Source organism: Prenolepis imparis, unplaced genomic scaffold, assembly GCF_030444845.1.
Source record: "Prenolepis imparis isolate NDT839.2.m4 unplaced genomic scaffold, iyPreImpa1.0 SCAF_7, whole genome shotgun sequence".
NCBI classification, from domain to species: domain Eukaryota; kingdom Metazoa; phylum Arthropoda; class Insecta; order Hymenoptera; family Formicidae; genus Prenolepis; species Prenolepis imparis.
This window is the reverse complement of record NW_028141165.1, coordinates 15247171-15270031: the sequence shown is the minus strand read 5'-3', so window position 1 is coordinate 15270031 and position 22861 is coordinate 15247171. Positions and strand designations below refer to the sequence as shown.

Genomic DNA, 22861 nt, shown 5'->3' with positions numbered 1-22861 from the left:
TGAAAATGAGAGCTAATAAATTTATACGGTAAAATATAAAGAGGCGAAAAATATACATTGAATCCAATCTAACGGTAAAATTACTGAATGAACTGATAGAAGTTGATGAATATTGAATTCAAGGAGATGGAATATTGAAGGACGGCCGAAAGGGATAAAGAAGATAGGCTATAAGAGAGGAGTAGCAGCAATTCAATCTGGGATGAAATTCAATCCGAGCTTTGGTACCGCAAGTTAAGCTACTGTATACAGAGGTAATAGCAAATTGATGAATTGTAACCACGATTAAATTTTGTTGTCAAAATGTTGCAAAGATAAATTGTAAGAAATTCTTTGGTATTTGCGAGAAAGCGAAAGGCATAAGAAGACATTTCAAACTATTTGAAACAACCTCTGATTAATAAATATTTTATATTTGAATAAAAAATTGAATTTTTTCTTTGATTCTTTTTTATTCGAGTAAAAGGCAAATTAGCAATTGCTTCGACGTCGTAATTTTTCCGAGAAATTTAATATCTTCCGCGGAATGATTAGTTAATCCCAAATTCCGCAGAAAGTTGCAGCGAGTTTCGCGATTCTGCGAAGAAAGAAAAACTTGGCGATCTCGCTATTCCAGTTATTGTACACTTTTTTTCGTTGCAACAAAGTTGCAACGGGTATGTGTTCGGTAACTGAACCGAAATCGCGATAACGAGAAAGAGAAAGAAAGAAAAGGAGAGAGAAAGAAAAAGGGAAAGAGAGAGAAAAGCACCGTTTCGGTTACCGCAAATTTATGGGGCGTAAAAGAAACACAAAGACATGGAAAGTAACGAGCGATATACAGAAGGACAATCGATTAAACTTTTCGCGTTCTTGTATTTCTATCGTTATGCGAATAATGTGCTACTATAGAAATTGAGAACAGAACTATACATCTATGAAATTGCAACTAAAAATCTTACAACGTAAAAGAATTGCAACGTAAAATCTTACTCTAATAAGCGATAAAACTTATTTTATATATCTTGTTGTTAAGTTTGAATTTTAAAAACTCATTTATTCACTTCGTGAAAAATTAAGTATGATCAAACACGATTGTCATAATGTTAATTTAACGCGCCAGTAATTGAGGAAATAATTTCCTCAAAAAATGGTAAATGATACGTGACTATTTCGCAAAACAAGCATCGTTATATAATTACCTGATTTCGAGGGTATAAATATCATGTAATGTATATTCATTATCATGAATATATGTAAATTTATATGCCGCGTCAATCTCTTCTAAGTGTACTTTTCCGCTGTTCAACGGAATATCCTTAAATTAAACATCAGCGTATCATTATTACCGATCGTTCAAATTTGCAGTAAACGATTTCTGTTGACACTAATTTACAAAAATTATTTTAAACCAGACAAAATGTTTCTTATAGATTTTTGGATGTTGAAAACGGTGCCGCAAACCAAGTTTGACTAGCACGTCAGATTTCTAAAATAATTGAGGTTTAATGTGTAAAAAATGGCTTTTTTGCGATATTTGAGATTTTTTGTAAAAAAGGTTAATTTTTTTCCTTTTTTAACCAAAAAAATTTAAATATCGGAAAAAGTCATTATTTGCATATTAAACCTCAATTATTTCAAAAACCTGACGTGTTGGTGAAAATTTTCTTGCGACATTGTTTTCAGCGTCTAAAGATCTATGAGAAACACCTTGTCTGGTATAAAATAATGAAAAAAGAAATGTTTTTGCAAATCAGTGTGATCATTAATATATTTTTTGATGCAAACGTTGTTAACAAATATCGATATGCAAATAGGAGCACGAAGAGAAGAGACCGAGAAGGAACTCCCATGAGAGGAAGCGAAGCAAAGGACGTTGTCCTCGTCGTGGGGGTTGCAGGGGTAGCGTGCGCCGTGCTAACTCCACGTGTGACGTCATGAGAGTTACGTCAGTGGTGCGGCGGACTGTATTGGTACAGCCTCACGGCGCAATGGTGGAGATGGGATTCTGCGCTGCGGAAGGGAGGATGTAGACTAGTTGAAAGGTCGTGGAGGCAAAGAGGGTATACACGAGTATGATCGAGGAGGATTCGCGGATGTATGTTGCTGCGCTGGACGGGGTTAACGCGAAATAAGGTCGATCACCTCGGAAATCCATCCATCCCCCGGATTTCATTCATCAGTCACAGTCGAACAGTGTGGCTCGTGCGAGCGAGCGGGATTAATTTTCCGCGATTGTGTCTGCGGAACGGAAAAAATAAAATCGAGCATAATATATATCGACCCGGCGAACTCTCTTCAACTTGCCAAACTGGAACGGAATTTCTAAAAATGGCAATTACAGCCCAACGTAGCGGATATCGATTATTGTGGGTATAAATTACTATCGCGTGGCGATAAATTAATAACCGTACAGTTAGTGTAGTACGAAAAAAATTATGCTTTATCTCTTACAAGACTACAGGCGATATTTTAGTAAAATTATAGTAATGCAACATGTCTATAATAATATAATAAATGAAGAAAAATTGTAATAAATCTCCTATAGTCAGATACTTATTTTAATGTAATATGATTAAGCTGGACCGCGTGATCTGTTTCACATTTTTTGATTCTATTTATTTTATATATATCTGTATCGGCACTATAAATCAATACTGTTCTGTAATTATAAGAAATGCGCATCGAGTAATCGAGTTCTCACTGCAAGCTCCGCGAATAGGTCCGCAATTTTTTTCAATTTAGCTAAGTTTACTTCTTCTCAACCTTCTTGCATCTTTTTTTGCTTACGAGCTGTGTAAAGTTAAACTGACTCATTAAATATTTTATACGATGTCCTCGAAATTCTCGTTACTTGATCGATTGGCTCTATATATCAATTAAATTTCTTAAATTACACAGTTGATTATCAAGATACAATTCCTATTTCTTCGAAAGAAATTTGAAGAGTTCCTTTATATATAAAAATTTTATTATAATTATAATTCTTGTGCTGCACGAAAGAGTTATTGATGTATAAGATCTGGTAGTTTAGTAGTCGCTTGACAAGAGTGAATGATCTCAGACCATTCTTCAATCCAATCGACATTTTTCTTCTTTATACACCCGTAATATAAATCTTCTGCTATCGATACGAGACATAAATATAGAGCGATCTCAATTTTGTTAATGGCGAGAAATTTTACAGCGGTGTTTTGTTCAAGCGGGTATTACACTTTTTGAGAGGGTGGAATCCATCCATTCTTACTACTGTTTGAAGCAGAATGATTATCCCCGAGCCGGAAGATCGAGCAATTACGCTTCTTTGTCCCTCAGGAAATTCTAAGCTCGGCAGTTCCTTTAATTTTGTCTCTTTGTCTGTCGCATTTTTTGTGAGAAACGTAGGTAGATAGCGGCGCCTTCATAAAGAAAATAACAGATGTTTCAAAGATCAATATGACCTGCTGCAACCTTTCCAATGTCTTCTCTCTGTTCTTATTCGATTTTCTCTTCCATATTGCATCCACGTCATTGACATTAATATCAACAATTCTTCTCTCAAGCCTCGCAAATTAGGAAAAAAGTCAAAAAGTGTTAATCCATAACCATCAACTAACAAATGGCTCCTATATTGTACACGATTCAATTATTTATCTACTCGTATTTTAATTTTTCATTAAATTTTGCGACATAAAGAAAGAGAGAGAAAGGGAGAGGTAACTCTATTAATTATTCCGCAGCATAAAATTACTCACTCTTTTGCCTGATATTATAACAAGGCACATGCATATTTTCGAGTCTTTAATTTCGTGTAAAATTAATACACAATGCAAAAATTTAAACAGCGTATATTGTAAAACTCATGTTTCAAAATTTTTTTATTAAAATATATCGAGAAAACCGTAAATATGCCGAGAAAACTACATTATTACATTGTTGCAAAATCCATGAAGAAATATTTCATTATCTTTCTATGTAAAATGATAATACAGATAAAATAATACTCACACATACACACATATGGTATATAATGCCACGATATGTAATGGTATATTATTCTATATTTATCAGAGCAATAGCTACTGTTTAATTTTACAAGATATTAGAAAAAGTATTATATAATCGTAGAGAAAACCAGAACAAAATAATATATCTGTGAATAAAACGAATATGAGCCTTATTCCCTGTTTAAGGCGTTTTATTTTTTGCATAAAGGTAAAACGAAAGATGTGAAAGCTCTTTCTCAATTTTTCTTTATTTAAAAAGTTTTATCACATTTTTTTACATATTAAATATTTTTTTCTTTTTCACTTGATTTTAGTACAAAAATATTAAAATAAACTATTTTTTTTCTCTTATTTCTCAATTATTTTCTTCATTATTAATTTTATTAAAATTTATTTCAATCGTTACATACCTTACATTTTTGGAAAAGTATTAACTATAAAGTTTTAACTATAATGATTTTACCATTCGATTTAATATGAGAAAGACAAATTACGTTCACTGGACCCAAATTAAAAATTTATCAAAGGCAGAAACATGTAATTGTTTTTTAAATCCATATATGTATCGAATTACACGAATTAAACGATAAACAATTTATATTATATGCTATATCGTCAAGATATACTTTCGATATCATTATTCATATTTCAAGCTTGCGTATCCTGCATACATGTATGTACATACAGACATATAATATTTCTTCTTTTTTTATCACGATGAAGTATTTACTTATCTCGCTATTTACTTATCTATTTATCTTAGCTAGTATATTTCATTCTGCTACTTAAAGAAAGACGATTTAAGAAACAAATAATGTGTTTAGAAAGGTGTCTCTAGAAAAGCTTGAATCAATTTTGTCTCAAAGCAGTCATGCTTGCTTGAATAGCTTTCGTAGAGATATGAAAATACACATTTGCTTATGTGAATTACCTTATACCGCTCTGAAGTGTATGTCACGAAATTGCTTTTGCAACCGCGAGTAAATATCTGACATAAGTTTAAGTACTAGAATTAAGCACACGTGTTTGCATAATTATAGTTTATATCTTGTCGTTAAAATTATTGATTTTAACTTTGTTTAAAGGTGGAATATGAACGATAACGTTTATTCGGTGTCGTTATCGTCGATACAAATTACTAGGGAACTACGTCGAGCTTTTCACCTAGTCTCGACAGAACTCTTTGGATTTTATCAATTTACTTTGCCCAATTTGACAATTGAAACAAATTTAAGAACGTCTATTGTCCTTTTCTGGAAAGTAAAAAATTTGATATTATGCCCTTAAAAATAGGGATTTTATACTTGTAAGGATTAATATTTATATTAACTTTCTTGTAGACGAATTTCAAATAATTACCCAATTACAGAAAAAAAATTACAGACACAATGTTAGGACGCAAAATATTGTAACGCTAATCCCGAAGATGAAGCTCTTTTCTCTCAAAGGTTTTCTCCTTCTGTATAAAAAGAATTCGCCGTATAGAACCTATGATGGAATCAAGATCGTATCGAAGAAAATTGCTCGGTTCTTATATCGGGTGACCGCTGAACACTTGTAACTTTATTCCAACTAAGTAAAAACTTATGTAAAAAGGACTTGATATTATTTCCTCAAGGGAATCGATGTCTCGTAAGTAACATTGCACGTCGAATCACGATGCAAACGCGCGCAGCACATATATCGATTCCTGAAGCAGCAAGTTAACTCTTTCAACTGCCGGTAATCAATGTTCGCTTACGCGGAAATGCAGTTTGAAAACAAAGCCATTTGTCTGTCCCTGAGCGAGAGGAATGAGCCCCGGCAGCGCGAAAAACGATGACGAATGCGGCGGAATGAAGCGAGCTTGCACTTTGACGCCACATGATGATCCTGGATTTGCCCCTTTTTTCCCCCAGGAAGAGGAAAAAGATGAGTCACACTGACAAATTGACGGTTAGATATCGTCTGTACATTTGATATATATGTATATATATATATATGTATATATATATATATATATATATATATATATATATATGATAATATATTTTAATCAAAATTCGAATCGAACTTCAACGGCGAATAAATAAGATGAACAATTTCTATTCGGTGGAAATTTCATTTCACTGTACCTTGTTCATATCGCTTAAAATTGTTGTGGTATTAAATATTTTGGGCGACTAGAATTAAATTTTATAATTTTATAACCCAACCTAACCCAACCTTCTTTTTATACCTAACCTAACTTGAGTTATACAAAGTGTCCAATTTTAATCTATCACCCCTCATAACTTTACAGAAAGCTAAGTTTTTTAACTTCGAGGAGAACATAAGATGGTGTCATTGGTTTGACCTTGGATTGTCGTTTGAAGATCCCATAAAGGTCACTTTCAATTTCTTAAATAGAACCTACTATTTTTCATTGCATATTCTTGTAGCTTATCTTGAGAGCTTTCCAAAACACTATAATAAAGTATTTTTCTCTTAAATACTTTTTGAGTTATAAGGTTTAAAGTTAACAATTTTTTTACATTAAATGTAAAATATCTTGTAAAATATTCAGTTTTCGTAATCAGTTTCGGTAATCTTACCTTAATCTAACCTAACCTAACCCTAACCTGTTTATGGACGGAATAATGAGACCAATCAATTGATGTAAACAAAACACATAATAGTTGCTTCTAAGAAAAAGTACGCAGCTGCATGTTGCAAATTACATAAATTTTTTTAAAACAATTATCTGTTTTGTTTACACCAATTGATAGGTCTCATTATTCCGTGCATAAAAGTATTAAGGTAAGATTACCAAAAACTGAATATTTTACAAGATATTTTACATTTTATGTTAAAAAGTTGTTAACTTGAAGCCTTATAACTCAAAAAGTATTTAAGAGAAAAATACTTTATTATAGTGTTTTGGAAAGCTCTCGAAATAAGCTACAAGAATATACAATTAAAAATAATAGGTTCCATTTAAAAAATTAAAGGTGACCTTTATGTGATCTTCAAACAACTATCCAATGTCAAACCGATGACACCATCTTATGTCCCCCTCAAAGTCAAAAAAACTTTTCTATGAAACATTTCTCTTTATGACCACTCCCTGCAAAATTACGAGTGGTGATAGATTAATTGGACATCCTGTATAGTTTATAGTATTGACTTACTTTTTGTATGCTTAAGGACGAATGTGTGATCTCTCTTCGGTAAAAATTTCATTTTACTGCGTGCTTTGCTCATATCGCTTGAGAATATTGCGGTATTAAATATTTTGGGTTTTTCTCTCTCTCTCTCTCTCTCTCTCTCTCTCTCTCTCTCTCTCTCTCTCTCTCTCTCTCTCTCGAATTAAATTTTATAATCTAACCTAACTTAATCTAACCCTAACCCAATCTAAATTTTATAGTTGATAATATTAACTTACTTTTTGTAATGCCTTTTCCTAAAGAGAAATTTCCATGTTTAAAAAACGATCTCTTATAGTTTGACGTGATTCTTGTTAAGCATCTTGCATGTGTATATGCTATACATGGGTCTCGTTCATCACTCGTGATCAATCAATATGATGCATGCAACGATGTATCTTGAGTGCAGTTTGTAGTGGATTGATAGTAAGTTAAAAAAAACAACTACAAGGACGCTGAAACGGGATCTCCACGGTTGTGAACAAGAGTGACGTGACATTGATAAATGGCAAATAATGTCGTAATAAGTATCAATTTACATACGAATGCATCGAAATTATTGCAAAATGCATTACAATTTTTTCTTGTAATTATGACGACAATGATAATGATCTTTATAATATATAACATTTTTTATTCTCTTTATCTTTTGCTTCTTCACGAAGCTTTCGTAAAAAAAATTTGTTTTTCAGATTTCTATACCATGTTCAGTATGTTCCAAAACATCGAAAAATGACATTTTTTTAAAAATGTCCGTATGTGTGTATATATACATGTACCCACTTTTCCGAAAAGTAAAACAAAACTTTTCTTTACCGTCATTTTTATAAAAATTTGTATAATGTTTTAGATTTTAATGCAATTTTAATTTTTCAAAAAATGTCTGTGGATATTCTACTTCCATAAATTTTGAGATATCGGGGAAAATTTTTTTTACATGAATAAAACATCATTAAAGGGTGGTTGGTATTAAATTTGACAAAGATCGATGAAAAAGTTCATTTTTTATGAAATTTTGAATTTTTTGAGAAATATTTGTGATTACTTAAACTTCCGTAAATTTTGAGATATCAGACTAAATCTTTTTACATTAATAAAATATCATTAAAGGATGATTGATATTGAATTTGGCGAGGATCGGTAAAAGGATTCATTTTTTATAAAATTTTGAATTTTTTGAGAAATATGCACTTTTTAATTTTTGCAAATTTTGAGATACTAAGCTAAATTTTTTTACATGAATAGAATATTATTAAAGAATAATTGATATTGAATTTGGTAAGAATTGACAAAAGAGTTTATTTTTTATAAAATTTGAAAAAAGGACCCTGCACAAAATACATAGGATTTTGGCTCTCAGTAGAATTGGCTGAATTTTTGATATGTTGTAGTTTAAGACATTCTGATCAAAAGATGTAATAGCCTCAAAGCTAAATAATGGATAGTTACTGAGTTACAACCAGTCAAACAACTCGCAAAGTCCTAATTTTTCGTGTTTGACTGGCTGTAAATCATCTATTATTTAGCTTTGAGCTTATTACATTTTTTGTTCAGCAAGTCATAAGTTACAACATGTGAGAAAATCAGCTGATTTTACTGGGATTCAATTTCATCTAGGATTTTTATAAGTTCAAAAATCCCGTACTAATCATATAAAATTGAATCTTATTGTTAGTAAGATCAGCTGGTTTTCTCATATGTTGTAGCTTATGATCTGCTGAACAAAAAATGTAATAGGCTCAAAGCTAAATAATAGATGGTTACTGATTTACAGCCAATCAAACACGAAAAACTCTGCGCTCTGCGAGATGTTTGACTGGTTGTAACTCAGTAACTGTCCATTATTTAGCTTTGAGGCTATTATATCTTTTGATCAGAATGTCTTAAACTACAACATACCAAAAATTCGGCCAATTCCTGAGAGCCAAAATCCTATGTATTTTGTGCGGGGTCCTTTTTTTAAATGTAAATTTTTTAATTCTTAAAAAATGTGAAAAAGTGTGCAATTTAGAAACTTGCACATTGTTTCCTCACCAATTTATTTCGCTCATAAAGCTTCCTCCACGAGGAAGTCAAAATTGAAAAACTAACTTGCTGAAGCAAATTTCCAATTTGCACACTTTATTAAATAATTTTAACTAAATTTGCTATTATCTATATTAAATTCACTAAAAGTTGATGATAAATGAAAGTTTAATCAGACAATTTCAGAGTTAAAACACAATAATTATAAATGAATCCAATCGGCGCTAAATGCATTTATGCATGAAAGAATAAACACAGCAATCTTTTTATTGTCTTGCAGTCAATTGTATAGAGAGAACGAAAGATTTATCGTTGGGTCTCCCAATCGAATCCAAAAGAGACAATTACTTAAGTATAATAGCTTTAGTTTATCGTGGCAAACGAGACAAGGGTTGCGCTGCACAAAATTTTAACCGTTTCCAATCGCTATGTATAAGATTCATTACGATAAAATTATCCGATTCTGTTTCCCGTGTCCGTTTCTGTTTCCAATCTCGTCAACAAAAATTAATAAATTTGTCTACATATAAAAGAAAGTATGCTAAATCGTATCTCTGAGGTAAATATTAAAATTGCAATAAAACTATCAAAGAAATGACATTTTTTATTCATTTGAAACTATGGTTCTTTGTCAACGATATACGCTAAACATTAACACAAATTTATCATTGTTTCATATCGCAATTAAAAATTTAAAAAGTAGTATTTAGTACGATTTACAATATCGGTTTGCTAAATTGTGTCCATGAGTTTATAAATCATACCTCTAACAATAAAATTAAAAAATTGTAACAAAAATAAAGTTTCATTTTCTACAAAAGTTCTCAGTTTGCAACAAAACATATCTATAAGAATGTTATATTTATAATCATAAATTCTCTTCAAAAATTTAACAAAAATATTTTTTGTATTACACAAAAATATAAATAAGTATTATCTCAATATAATTATAAAATATAATATTAAAATATAAAATTAAATATAAAATTTCTTCAGTTGTCCATCTAAATATAAAGAAAAAAACGAATCCCTAAGTAAAAAAATTAATTTAGTAAATCGTACGATAGGAAAAAGTTAGTGATACATTTTATCGAACTTCCATTGCTTTGTCAAATTTGAATAAAAAAATAATCTTAAAACATTTTGCCGATTTTTCAACACTTCCGCATATACAGGATTAAATAAAATGAAAAAATGCTTCTATAATAAGTTTAATTGCTTATCTTTCTCAATGTAAAGCTTAGGCACGGAGTGCCAAATATTATATGAAAATCGCATAAAATAAATTTATGAACGTCACTCATCAATGGATCGCTTGAGAAGGAAACAATAGCATTAACACCTTAAAATATTTTAACTCTGTTTAAGAAATACAGTAGAGGTACGATTTAATGAACAGTACGATTTAGCATACTTTCCCGTATACGTTATCTCCCGAAAGTAATTGACAAAAATATCGGATCGCCATATAAATCTGCAGCCATAATCGCGTTATTGTCTATCGAAGCTACCTGTTGTATTCATACTCGATCGATTTGAGAGACTTGAGAGAGAGAGAGAGCGAATTTGCTCAACGTCCGTATTAAGACCCGACATGATCCGACACCACCGAGTATATCGACATTCATTGGCGCTCTCGATATTCAAATATCAGATCCGATCAGTATTCACTATAAACTTCTCAAATTATTCGAGATTATTCGCGTACGTAATATGAAAAAAAAGAAAGAAATTCGAATAAATACGCAGGATAATACGGCGAATTGACACAAGCTTATATATATGTAATCTGGAGATCCGAGAAAGTACGTACTTGCGTATTCTTAGGATTCTACGCGCTCCGCCAAAGTTGAGATTGTTATTCGTGTCAGGAAGGTCGACGAGAAGCAGAAACCCGCAAAGACTCGGCGACGCGCATCTTTACGCGAGACACAGAAATAAAACGAGAGAGAGACGACCTGGCTCGTAACCAAGATGGTTCATCTCGCGCATTATGCTGGACCGATTCGTTCGATAGAGTAACACAAATCCGTGGAATATTTCGCCGTATATGTTGCATGCAATCATGCTGACTGATCGATTTTCTCTGCCCGAGTACGATATCTTTTTGTCTCAGTAGTAAAATCGACTAAAAGTCAGACTTGCAACTTTTTTCTTATAACGAGTTATTTGGGGGGGGGGCGGATGTTTTACTATTTATAATGATGAAATATGGATGAGAATTTTTCTCACCATCTATAATAATATAAAAGACATTAATTATAATTTAATCGTCATATCATAATATAAAAGTATTATATCGCGGTTTTTAAAATAAGGTAGGTAAGGCTTCTTATAATATAGATAGGTCATTGTTGAGATACGGAGGGATAACCCATAAATTGTTCCTTGCCGATAAGATTTAATTTTAGGAACAAGTTTTCTATATGTAGTTACAAAGCGATGAAATTTAGCTAAGTAGCTAGTAGCTAATAATATCCAAACTTAATATGGGATGACCAGGCTTTTAAGATTGCGTAGCACAGTATAATACAGACGCCCAAATTGTCAGCAGATTAATTAAAGCACTCCCAGCAGCGCATTAATTAAGCACGGGATTTTAATTCAGTAATGTATAGTGAAGAGCATGGAGGATATCTAATGACATTATCTGAATTATGGCAATGAATCTTGTGTGCAAGACGGATTTTTTTTTATTCTCAAACCATATTATTTTCAGAGTTCCGGTTTTCAAGGGAAAAAAAATTTGGAACGTGAAACGATCACATTTTCGTTATATTCGCCTTGCGGCTAATTATCGTTTTTCACCGCGGAAAAAATTTGAGAACCAGGAGGATATTTTTGTCCTTATTTTGTCGTCATGTCCAGATAGTTTAAGCCCTTATGCAAGCAGTCTACAGGATTTTGGCTTAAGCTACTCCGCGAATCGCCTATATTTCACAAAGATGACTCCTGTAGAAATGCATCTTTCGTTGCAAACGTTTTGCGTTTTCGATGAACAGTCTATAATTTATCCGTGATCGCACATCACACTTAGTTTCATCCTTCTCCAACAAACAACGAGAGTTTAATCTTTTCTCAAAAACTTTACGCTGTTCGTTTTCCAAAAGTCTTGCTCGTTATATTGCCTTCGCCGAATGATCGTTTCCGGATTAATCGTGGCAGATAAATCGCGAGTTCACATCTTTTATATTTTAATTATCTCTATCTCTTAACTGTAGCTTAATTGCTCTCAGACGTAAATTTTTATTTTCAAGAGGTAAGTTTCTAAACTGTCCATCAAAGAGATTTAGTTTTAGCGAAGAGAATCGAATTCTTCTCTTTTCTAATTTAATCCACCTAAAAATCTTGGCACAATCCGACATTAAGAAAGCTTTGTACATTTTTTCAAATTTCTTTTGAAATCGTGTACGATATATTTATAAAATTTATTCATATATATATATTCTTTAATTTTATCATATGTATAGCTATATTATGTATACACAATTTTTAATAAAAATTTAATTTTTCACGTATTTATATTATACAAATTTATTAATTAAAACGCTTTAAGCATCTAAGTGTCCTGACAATTTTTATTAAAATACTTTAAAAATATTTCATTAAAAATCAGTTTCTTTAACAAATTTAAAATTGAAATTCTCAAGACATGATTTATGAATTTATTAAACAATTATCAGAAATTTTGTATTCCGACAGAATCTGGCATATTATATTAGATTTATCTTAAAAATATTTTATAATTTTACTCGATTTTAAAATTATCAAACTTATTATAATATATGGTTATTAACAAAACTGGCTTTTTCGGTCGTAAAATGTCTGTGGAAACTTTTATATGTGTGTTCGTTTCCATATGAATTGGACGCGAAATGTTACTGACACTAGTATAGATCAACGGCGAGATACAATCTTAAACCAAATTTTACGGGATAAGAGGATTCAAATAATTTTTCATATTTATCTAGACACAAGTTTTGAAAGAGTTTCAACATAAAATGTTCTCTTACTGCGAGTTCACCGGAGATTTTACCAAATAAAACTGTACAAGATATTTCCCAATTAAGTACAAAAATTTGAAGGGGATATTCCTTGGTTTATTTTATGAGAAAAGATCCTATAAACATATGTCTTAAACTGCTTTATTTTCAAAATACAAAATGTTAAAGTTGTAAAAAATGTAGAGTTGAGTAGGGTAAAGTATTTTGAAAAGGAAACAGTTTAGGTTTAGGTTTAGGATATATGATTATAAGATTTTTTCTTCATAAAATAAGGCAAAAATTATCCCTTTCAGTTTTTGTATTTATTTAGGAAACATCCTGTATATTAAGATTCTTCACGAAAAATATTGACAATAATTGAGCAATAATAACTGATGCGAAATTAATCACGATATTGAATTATGCAATGCGAACTGCATTTTGCAACAGCTGCAGTAATTTATGAGATTGACAGGTACGACGATGAAAGATTTAAGCGCATTTGAAGCTCTAAACTCGCTCTAGAGATGCAAATTTAATTTCATATTCGTTGCTCTCTCATCAACAAGCATGATAAAGGCATTTGATTGAAAATACGTCATTTTAGAATTTTTGCCTTCACGAAACACGAGTAAAAATTCTTCGATTTCATTAAATAGCGAAAAATTTTCACGAGATTCGAATAAATGTCAGTGTCACGTGGACACAGTTCATCCACGGTACATTTGCCATATTATAATTCAGCCATCTTTTTCGCATTGTCAACCGTCCCTATGTTACAAATGCACGTGTTGCGTCGGTTATCGACTATCTTCTGCATGGACAATTCCACGGTGTATACACAGTTGGAAAATTTGTGTTTTCTTGTTAAAAACGGTCTCCGTAAAAATTTTTGTGTTAAATATTTAACACATTCATGTATTAATTTAACATATTGCTGTTATGTTAATTGGACTCAAATGTTAAATTATTAAAACAACTAAAAAAAAGTGTAAAAATAACACAATGTATATCTATTTTTAATTTTACACAATAAATATGTTCCGTATTATTAGTGACAAGATTTATCTGTTAAAATTTACAGAAAAAAAATGTTAATTTTACTTTATAATATAAGTGGGGGTGATAAAATGTAAAATTAACAATTTTTTTAGTTAATTTTACATTAAAACTATGTTAATTTTACACAAAATTTATTTTAAGTTTATTTGAAGTTTGCATTTATTTTATGTTAAAATATTAACACAATATTCGTGTCACCATTTAACATATCCGTATTATGTTAAATTAACACAAAAATTTCTGTGGACCGTTTGGGACAGGTGATATTTGTTAAATTTAACACAAATTTTTCAACTGTGTAGATAAGGGAAGAAAAATATGTATATTGATGATGTTTTAGTCTCCTTAATTGTCGCATGGTGTATCCGATAGATCGGAATGATCGATTGGCTATAGAAAAAAAGATGGAAAAAATATTTTTCCGTTGTCAATCGATGCCTCTCGCGTCACGATATTAATTAGCTATCATTCTGTCAACAATTGCGATCGCGAAAGCAATCGATAAACTTCTGGTTGCCCTGGCAATATTTTCCACGAATGCCAATATCGACGCACCAGCCATTTTTCTTTCGCACAGCGTTCCTTTTTATCGCGTAATTCCTTCGCAAAGAATTTCGAATTCCAGTGTGTAAGAACGTTAATTGAATTGCATTTTTATTATCACATTACACGTTACATTTTGTGCCTCGTATAAATTTTACAAGAATGTTGGATAAAACGTTTAACGCGGACACATACTCAATTTTTGTGTACATTTTTAATTAGATAACAGATATTGCCGCATAGTTCGGATTATCTAGAGCAGCTATTTAAATATTCTGAAATTTATTGAAATAGTTTTCCAAAAAAGTACACGCAAAAATTTATTTTGCGACTTATCAAGCTCTAATTATTCCATAAATATGATAGAGTTATGTTATTAAATAAAATTTTTTTAAGTTTCTTTTTTGAGACTACTAGAATCAATTTACTATCGAATATATTTTAGTACAGTTGTTATGATACATTTTACAATATGTACGCAACACACAGCAAACATTTTGTTGACAAAACAAAATATGCTATAAAGTATTTACGAATGCCGCTTGGTTTGACTTTAGTGTCTCTTTTTTTTTATTACACACGTTATTGTACCATATGACTGTAACAATAAATATCCGGGCATTCGGCCGCGTAACAATTAAAACCGTTTATCACGTTTTCAACATAGCAGTTTGCAATTTTGTTCTTTTACGTTAAACTATAACGGATAGAACTGTTGCAGAAGCATCCTCTTTCTTTAAAATTTGTTTTATCTTTCTTTTGTAGATAGATTACAATTTTGATTCTCAAATTTTACCGAAAGATACTTTATATATAACATTAATCATACGTATATACATGTGCAACAATCTAATATATTTTATCATTCACCGAAGAGCGGATATCGAATATATCTCAACCGGCTTAAAACACATGATGTAATATGATGTTTATGGCATCGTCGTATGCATTTTATGACGACAGTCTTTTCCGTTTGTATCGGTCTAAGCAAAGGTAGTTCTACCGTTCATCCGAAACTTATATATTTACGATGTTTGACTTTTACCAACATATACGAAATACGATGAATACGAAGACTAAGGTTTCTTTCGATTTTAAACATGGCTTTTTGCCAAAAGATCGTATCTATTGAATGCCTTATTTCTTTCCGTGTTCTCCCAATTCTGCCGACAAAAAGCACTCATCACAAAATTAAACATTTTGTAGAGATATGAAATGTAGATATAAAAAAAGATTGTAAAAAAATTAATTAAAGAAATACTTGCAATGTTAATTTAAGAAAATTCTAAAAATTACTTCAAAAATTAGAAACCGTCAAAAGAAGACGAGGATATCTTTTTTCACATATTTTTTTAATTCTCTAATCTTTCAAATACCCAGCAAACACAATTATATCAATGTTATATAACCGCAATAGAATTTTTTATAACAGATAATATTGCATGAAAGTTACTTATATGTTACTGGTATGTAACTATTTCCCACTTATAGATGTAACATGTAATATAACATGTTATATTATGGTTATATACAAACATCTATTCCTGTTATATAACTGTAAAGTAACTAGTATAATGTATATGTAATTATTATAAATAAAAAGTACTTACAATTAGTTCAATGTAATTAAATATAAAAATAATAAAATTTAAATAATTTATTTTATAAAATTCTTTTATATTTTTAAAAAAATTGTTTTATAAAAATTTTATTTATATAAAAATAGTAAACTTTACAGCTTAAATATTATAATATTATGAGCGATTTTCTCTCATTCGGACATTTATTTGTTCGCTTTCTAAGTTTTCGATCAGTTCAATATCTGAATTCTCTATTGGGATATATCAGAAAAATTAAACAAAAATTAATTATGACATCTTTTTAATCTTAATAGTCATTTTTTGTAAGCTTTATATAATTCTCATGACTGAAATTTAAATACGAGATAGCTAGATCATCGCGCGTCGCATAGCGGTAAATGAAACAACTAATGATTACTGAATATTGTTATTTTTGGAATATTGCTGTAACATTTCTCATAAAATATTACATATGTTATGTAATATTAAAGTAATGCTAATGTAGCATTTGTTATATAACGTGTAATATTTCAGTTATATTGCTGTTATACTGTTATAACCAGTAAATAACAAAGAAATATAACCGTTTTAAAACACAATTATATTGCAGTTACAAAAAAAAATTATGTAACATAAATATTAATAATGTATAACTCGTGTTATATTGCGTGTTACTTCTAGATTATATAATAGTTATATTCTGTGTTTGCTGGGTACCTGTGTCTGTCTATCTGGAATTATTCGCCCATTTTCGCTTGAAAATCAAATGCAAAATATATTTTAAATCAAATTGTGGAAATTGGATTACGCTAAAGTGATGTTTTAATTGTTCTACTTTATGCGAAAATGCAGTTTATTATCAACGGTGGAGAATTACAAATTATACCAAAATAACTGTTACAAAATACTATATTGATACAGTATTCTAGAAATTGTCGTTCATGTTTCAGTTCGAAAAAATTAACGAGTTCTACTCTCTGCACCTATTGTGGCATATTAATTAATTGGATATGGGCGAGGCCTAAATTGCTGATGCGATATAATGAATCTTTCTTTTGCGATAAATGTTTGACATCAAATGCACAAATTTATGAAAAAAGTATTTAACTTATTATATTTAATTTCTTCTAGTATATTCGATTTTCGGAAATGTAATTTAAAAATGTAAATTAAATATTTAAGAATGTATATGTGATCATTATTTTCAAATTAATTTAATAATTATTTTTTTTGCATATTCTAGAATTAATATTCTATAAATTATTATTTCATCAATAATGGGAAAAGATAAAAAAAAGTTTGAACAATTAAATATTGATAAGTCAATTATATAATTTTGCTATAATTTTAACTGCGAGGATACATCAAGAAAAAAATGGAGAAAAAACTAAAGCTGCGAGAAAAAGTTGCCGAGAAGAATACAAGCTTTCATGCAAATGTTCTTCCGCATTCTTTTATTATATCATCACGTAGAATATGGGCAAAGAGACGATAATGAAAACCGGAGAAAGAGTGCAATGTAAAAAAGTGCACGGGATACAATGCCAGCAATGCTGAGGATTCTCAGATTTCCACGGAATGCGTCCCGCAAAACTCTTCGCTTGTGCGGAATTTTCTAAGCTTGCGTACACACATGGTACTTGAACCCTCATAATTTCGTGTCTAGAATTAATTTGCGACTGAAAGTGAGAAAGAATGTACTAACAGAACAAATTTTACTGCAATATTGTCTCGTTGCCGGACAACAGAAGAATAGAGTTCACATTAAGGAGGCAATCAGTATTGATTAATTTCAAAACTTATGATGTACTTTCATGTAATTTCATGGAAAACATGATTGATAATAATTATTATATGTTTTTTATTTTTATATCGCTAGTAAATTAATCAACAAGGTAGTTAAATTAATCGACCACACTAGCCAATGAATTTGTCTAATTGTAAGTTATGACTTTATCGACCATATGGTTGTGGTCTTTATAAAGTATAACTTGAAATTATTAATTACAAATTTGTAAACCCTGTTGAATAATTATTATGTTTGAACAATATTCAATAAGGCCAAATAATTCGGTAGTTTATATAATACAAAAGATGATAATAGCGGTATTATCTTTATTATTTTCATGTTTTGTATGTGCTATAGTGTATTTGTTTTATCTTTTATATCAATATTAGCGGAAAAAAAATTGCTGGCAATAAACAAATCTTTAAATTTTTTTTTATTCCTGAATTTTGGACACTTCCTTAAATTAGACATTGAGCAAAAGTTAACAAACCAAAATTTGAAAGTTAATGAAGCCAGAAGTATAATTAATCTAACGCTGATCATAGTAATCGAGCGCTTTTGATTGTCTTTTGCTATTATTTCATTTTACATATATTTCTATAATATCAGGTTCAGTAAAATTAATGACTAAACAGGTAATATATGTATAAAGGATATCCAATTTTAATCGATCACTCCAAAAAATTTTTATTTTTGATTGTATGTACAACACAATGTTTCACAGACAAAAGTTGTTTGATTTGAAGGGCAGAAGATGGCGCTACTGACTTTTTTCTGAGCGGCACTTTTCAAGGTCATTTAAAGATCATTTGATTTTTTAAATGGAACTACTCAAATTTTTTTATATACATCGATTTTATATAAATCGATTTCTCAGAATATTTGACATAAGAAGTTATAAGGATGGCCCCAAAAAGTAACTATTTTATACTTTAGTTTGACATAATCTCATATGAACTATATGAAATATAACAGAAAAAATGGCATACTCATGACTAACTGGTTTATGAAACCTACTTGCTCTGGTAGATACATCAATTATCATTCGAATCACCCATTTATACATAAAAAGAATACGATTTTTAGCCTAGTGGATCACGCAATTTTACTATCTGACGATCAATTCCATAAAAAGAATATTGACATCGTTAAATTGATTTTGTCTAATAATTGTTTCCCGCGGAATATTATTAATAAGTTTGTTAGCGATAGATTAAATATACTTAAGAAACGTAGTAATGTTGATCAAACCGGTGATAATGACATCCTGAGTAACAGAGAACATGATTATATACAGATACCATACGTTAGAGACCTTAGTGAAAACATCGCTAGATTGTTACGAGATATAGGCCTTAACACGGTTTTTAGCATACTGAAAAAACTGAATACAGTGATCAGACGGGTTAAAGACACAATACCTAAAAAAAAATAGAACGGAGGTCGTCTATAGAATTAATTGTGAAAATTGTCCTTCAATTTATATTGATCAAACTAAGAGACATTTAAGTACTCGGTTGAAAGAACATTTTAATAATATCAAAGCACACGCTAGCAATCATTCTGTAATTAGTAAACATAAATTGGAATGTGGTCATGAGTTTAATTGGTTAGATCCAATTATTTTACATAATGAAAAATTTGTCAAGAAAAGAGAAATTGCTGAGATGTTCTATATTAAAAAACACAACGAAACAATCAACTTACAAACAGATACGGAGAATTTAAATAATATTTATGATAAAGTAATAAAGGTCGTATAAGGGGTCTCGGTTCTGTTCCTAGATTACTCATCATTTCTATCATATACAACACAGTCGTTTCTCTTCTCTAATTATTTAAACATGTTATCTTCTGTACATCGAATAACTTATTTATTTGACTAATGTCTTAAGAACACAGGTATGTTGCAAAATGTGTAAAAAATTGTGAAATAATTTTAGCGTGACTTTTTTGGTTTCATAATTGTATATATTTTTGTATCATAGCACTTGATAAGGACCGAAATCTATGGTCGAAACGTCGTGAATTAATAAAGTTCAATTTTGCCAGAATTGGTCGATTTAATCTTCGTCATTTTTATATGAAATATCTCGTAAAATATTCCTTGATGATCTTATCTCAATACTTTTATGCACAAAATAATGAAAGAAATCAATTGGTATAAAAAAAATATATAATTGTTTGGAAGAAAAAGTATGTGATTTGATTTGTAACTAGCAACTACATATACCTATATATGTATACCTGATGAGATTTATTATGAAAACTGCTAAAAATGTTGCGCTGAAATGTTACACAACTTCAAGCATTTTGTACATTCCAAAAACTGTTTTCTTTGTGCAACGAAAAACCATTTCAAGTTTCCTACGTCGTAATCAAGCGATCGACTAAAGTGGATGTTGCCCTGTGCACTGAAGACCTCGTTATGGCCGCTTACAGTTCTCAAACTACTATGACTATTGAATGTCTCTAATACTACTAAGCGCGATGGAGTGAGACACTCTACAAATTATTATCGTCGATATTTCGATGAAGTTAAAACTCTTCGTCACTATACTATCATCGCGCCATTATCACACAGGACAGACTTGAATTGCTAAAATTAATTATTACGGCACACATTTACGTGTATCCGTGTTATTCAAATTACTATTCGAGGTAATTACGAGAAATTTATCTCACCATTCTCTCTATTTACCTCACGTCGCGAAAATTTACGCAACTCCTGGTAAAACTTGCGCATGGAGACCTCGTTGCTTTTAATAATTTGAAATTCTTATAAAGGGTTCTTTTCTTTTATTTCTTTCTGGCGCATTTGCCTTTTCTTCTCGATGCTAGTAATAACAATAATATAATTTTCATGAATAGAGAAAGAGAGAAAGAGAAAAAAAATGGCTAGCTTTATACATATATATTTCCAAAAGAGAACACGCTCTAAATCAGTATTCTATATAAATTTACAGATCCGCTTCAGAACTTGAGATTTATGGCTCTGGTACTTTGCGCGACGTAGCTAGCTATTCCGTTAGTAGCGAAATCTGTGTGGATCGGGTATTCCCTTGTGATTGGTAGGACCGATCGAATACGTCGCGCGACGTAATGAAGTGCCATATCGATGGCGACGTCAGAAGATGTCGTTGGTTGCGGGGGGAGGGGGAAGAGAACAGCGTGCGAAGGATAATATCTGCGTTCGGAGTTTGAGCTCGGTCAGGCGCATGATTAATTGCCCGAGTCTCTCGAAACGCTGACTAAAGGCCAGTTCCGCAGGTCTGGCACTTCGACCGGCTCGCGAAATTAATAACGAGCAACGTAGGTGAAAGATAGGCTTATAAGGAGTTTCTCTCCCGATACCAGCACACCTTCTGCCGTTCTGTCGTTCACCAACCCCGCCAACTGCAACCCCAATCCCCGAAGACTCGTCATCCGTCACGGCTATGTGTCAGCGATTTCTGCGGGGAATTATAATCTGATGCCTCGTTTCGCGTGATGAGAACACAAGCAGAGCGATTTTTTTCATCAATCATTTCACAGGCGATTACGTTAATAGTTAGTTTAAAAAACGCGATGTTTTCTACGATTCTCTCGATTACATTGAGATATTTCAAATTTATCAAGTTTGTATTACTTATGTTATTCGAAATATTATATCGAAAATCAGTGGATATTTTTTTACTTGTGAAATTTTAATACGTGTGGAAAGGCACAGTGTTCATAAAGTATTAATCTTATGTGAATGAATTTCGATTAAATCAGCTAGTTTATATGTTGTAGCTTATAACCTACCGAACAAAAAGTGTAATAGCAAAGCTAAATAATGGACAGTTACTGAGCTACAGCTAGTCAAACAACTCGCAGAACTCGAGTTTTTCGTGTTTGACTAGCTATAAATTACCCAGATTCAATTTTATATAGGATTATAGTGCGGGCTTTTTGAACCTATATACAGAGTGTTTCTAAATAAGTGCAAAAAACTAGGAAATGATTCTTTGTCAAAAATTAAGGAGAGTTTTTCATATAAACACACATATACTCCTCTCTATATCCCTCTTTGAAGAGTTACATTCCTCCAAAGGAGGAGGTAAAAATTAAATTTTTAATTTTTTTCTCAACTCTTATAAAGTTAAAAAAATAAAATTTGATGGATGTTTTCCACTAGTAAAAAAAATATTTATTAATATTTTTTTTAATTTTCCCGTATCGTTATAAGAGGAAACTAAAACAACCTCTATTCAATATTTTATTAGAACTTTTTAACCGACCAGAATGTGATCATTTAAAAATATGCGTTAGAAAGCTTGATTCCTTTAGAAACTTTTTTATTTTTTTTATTTTTTTCGTAAAATCAATAGTTTTCAAGAAAAAAAATAAAAACCTAATTTTTACCTTCTCCTTTGAAAAAGTGTAACTCCTCAGGGAGAGATATAGGAATAAATGTTTATATTAAAAACTTCCCTTAATTTTCGACAAAGAATCATCTCCTAAAATTTTTCACACTTATTTAGAAACACCCTATATATAAAATCCTAGATGAAATTGAATTCCAATAAAATCAGCTGGTTTTGTCATATGTTGTAGCTTATAATCTGCTAAACAAAAAATGTAATAGGCTCAAAGTAAATAATAGACAATTACTGATTTACAGCCAATTAAACAAACTCAGGTTATTATCTCTTTTGTTCAGCAGGTCATAAGCTACAATGAAAAAACCAGCTGATTTAACCGAAATCCATTTCACATAAGAATAGTA

At 30.8% G+C, this 22861-nt stretch overlaps 1 protein-coding gene and 1 long non-coding RNA gene across 5 annotated transcripts in view; one reads left to right on the top strand and one right to left on the bottom strand.

Moving 5' to 3' along the window:
• The window catches only part of LOC145938062 (inactive dipeptidyl peptidase 10), a 98496-nt gene that overhangs the window by 28232 nt on the left and 47403 nt on the right, over positions 1-22861 (bottom strand). The window lies entirely within an intron of this gene.
• Positions 6-2440, top strand: LOC145938232 (uncharacterized). The gene is made up of 4 exons (XR_014425695.1): positions 6-11; positions 141-144; positions 220-254; positions 1797-2440. It is a non-coding gene; the product is annotated as an uncharacterized LOC145938232 (long non-coding RNA).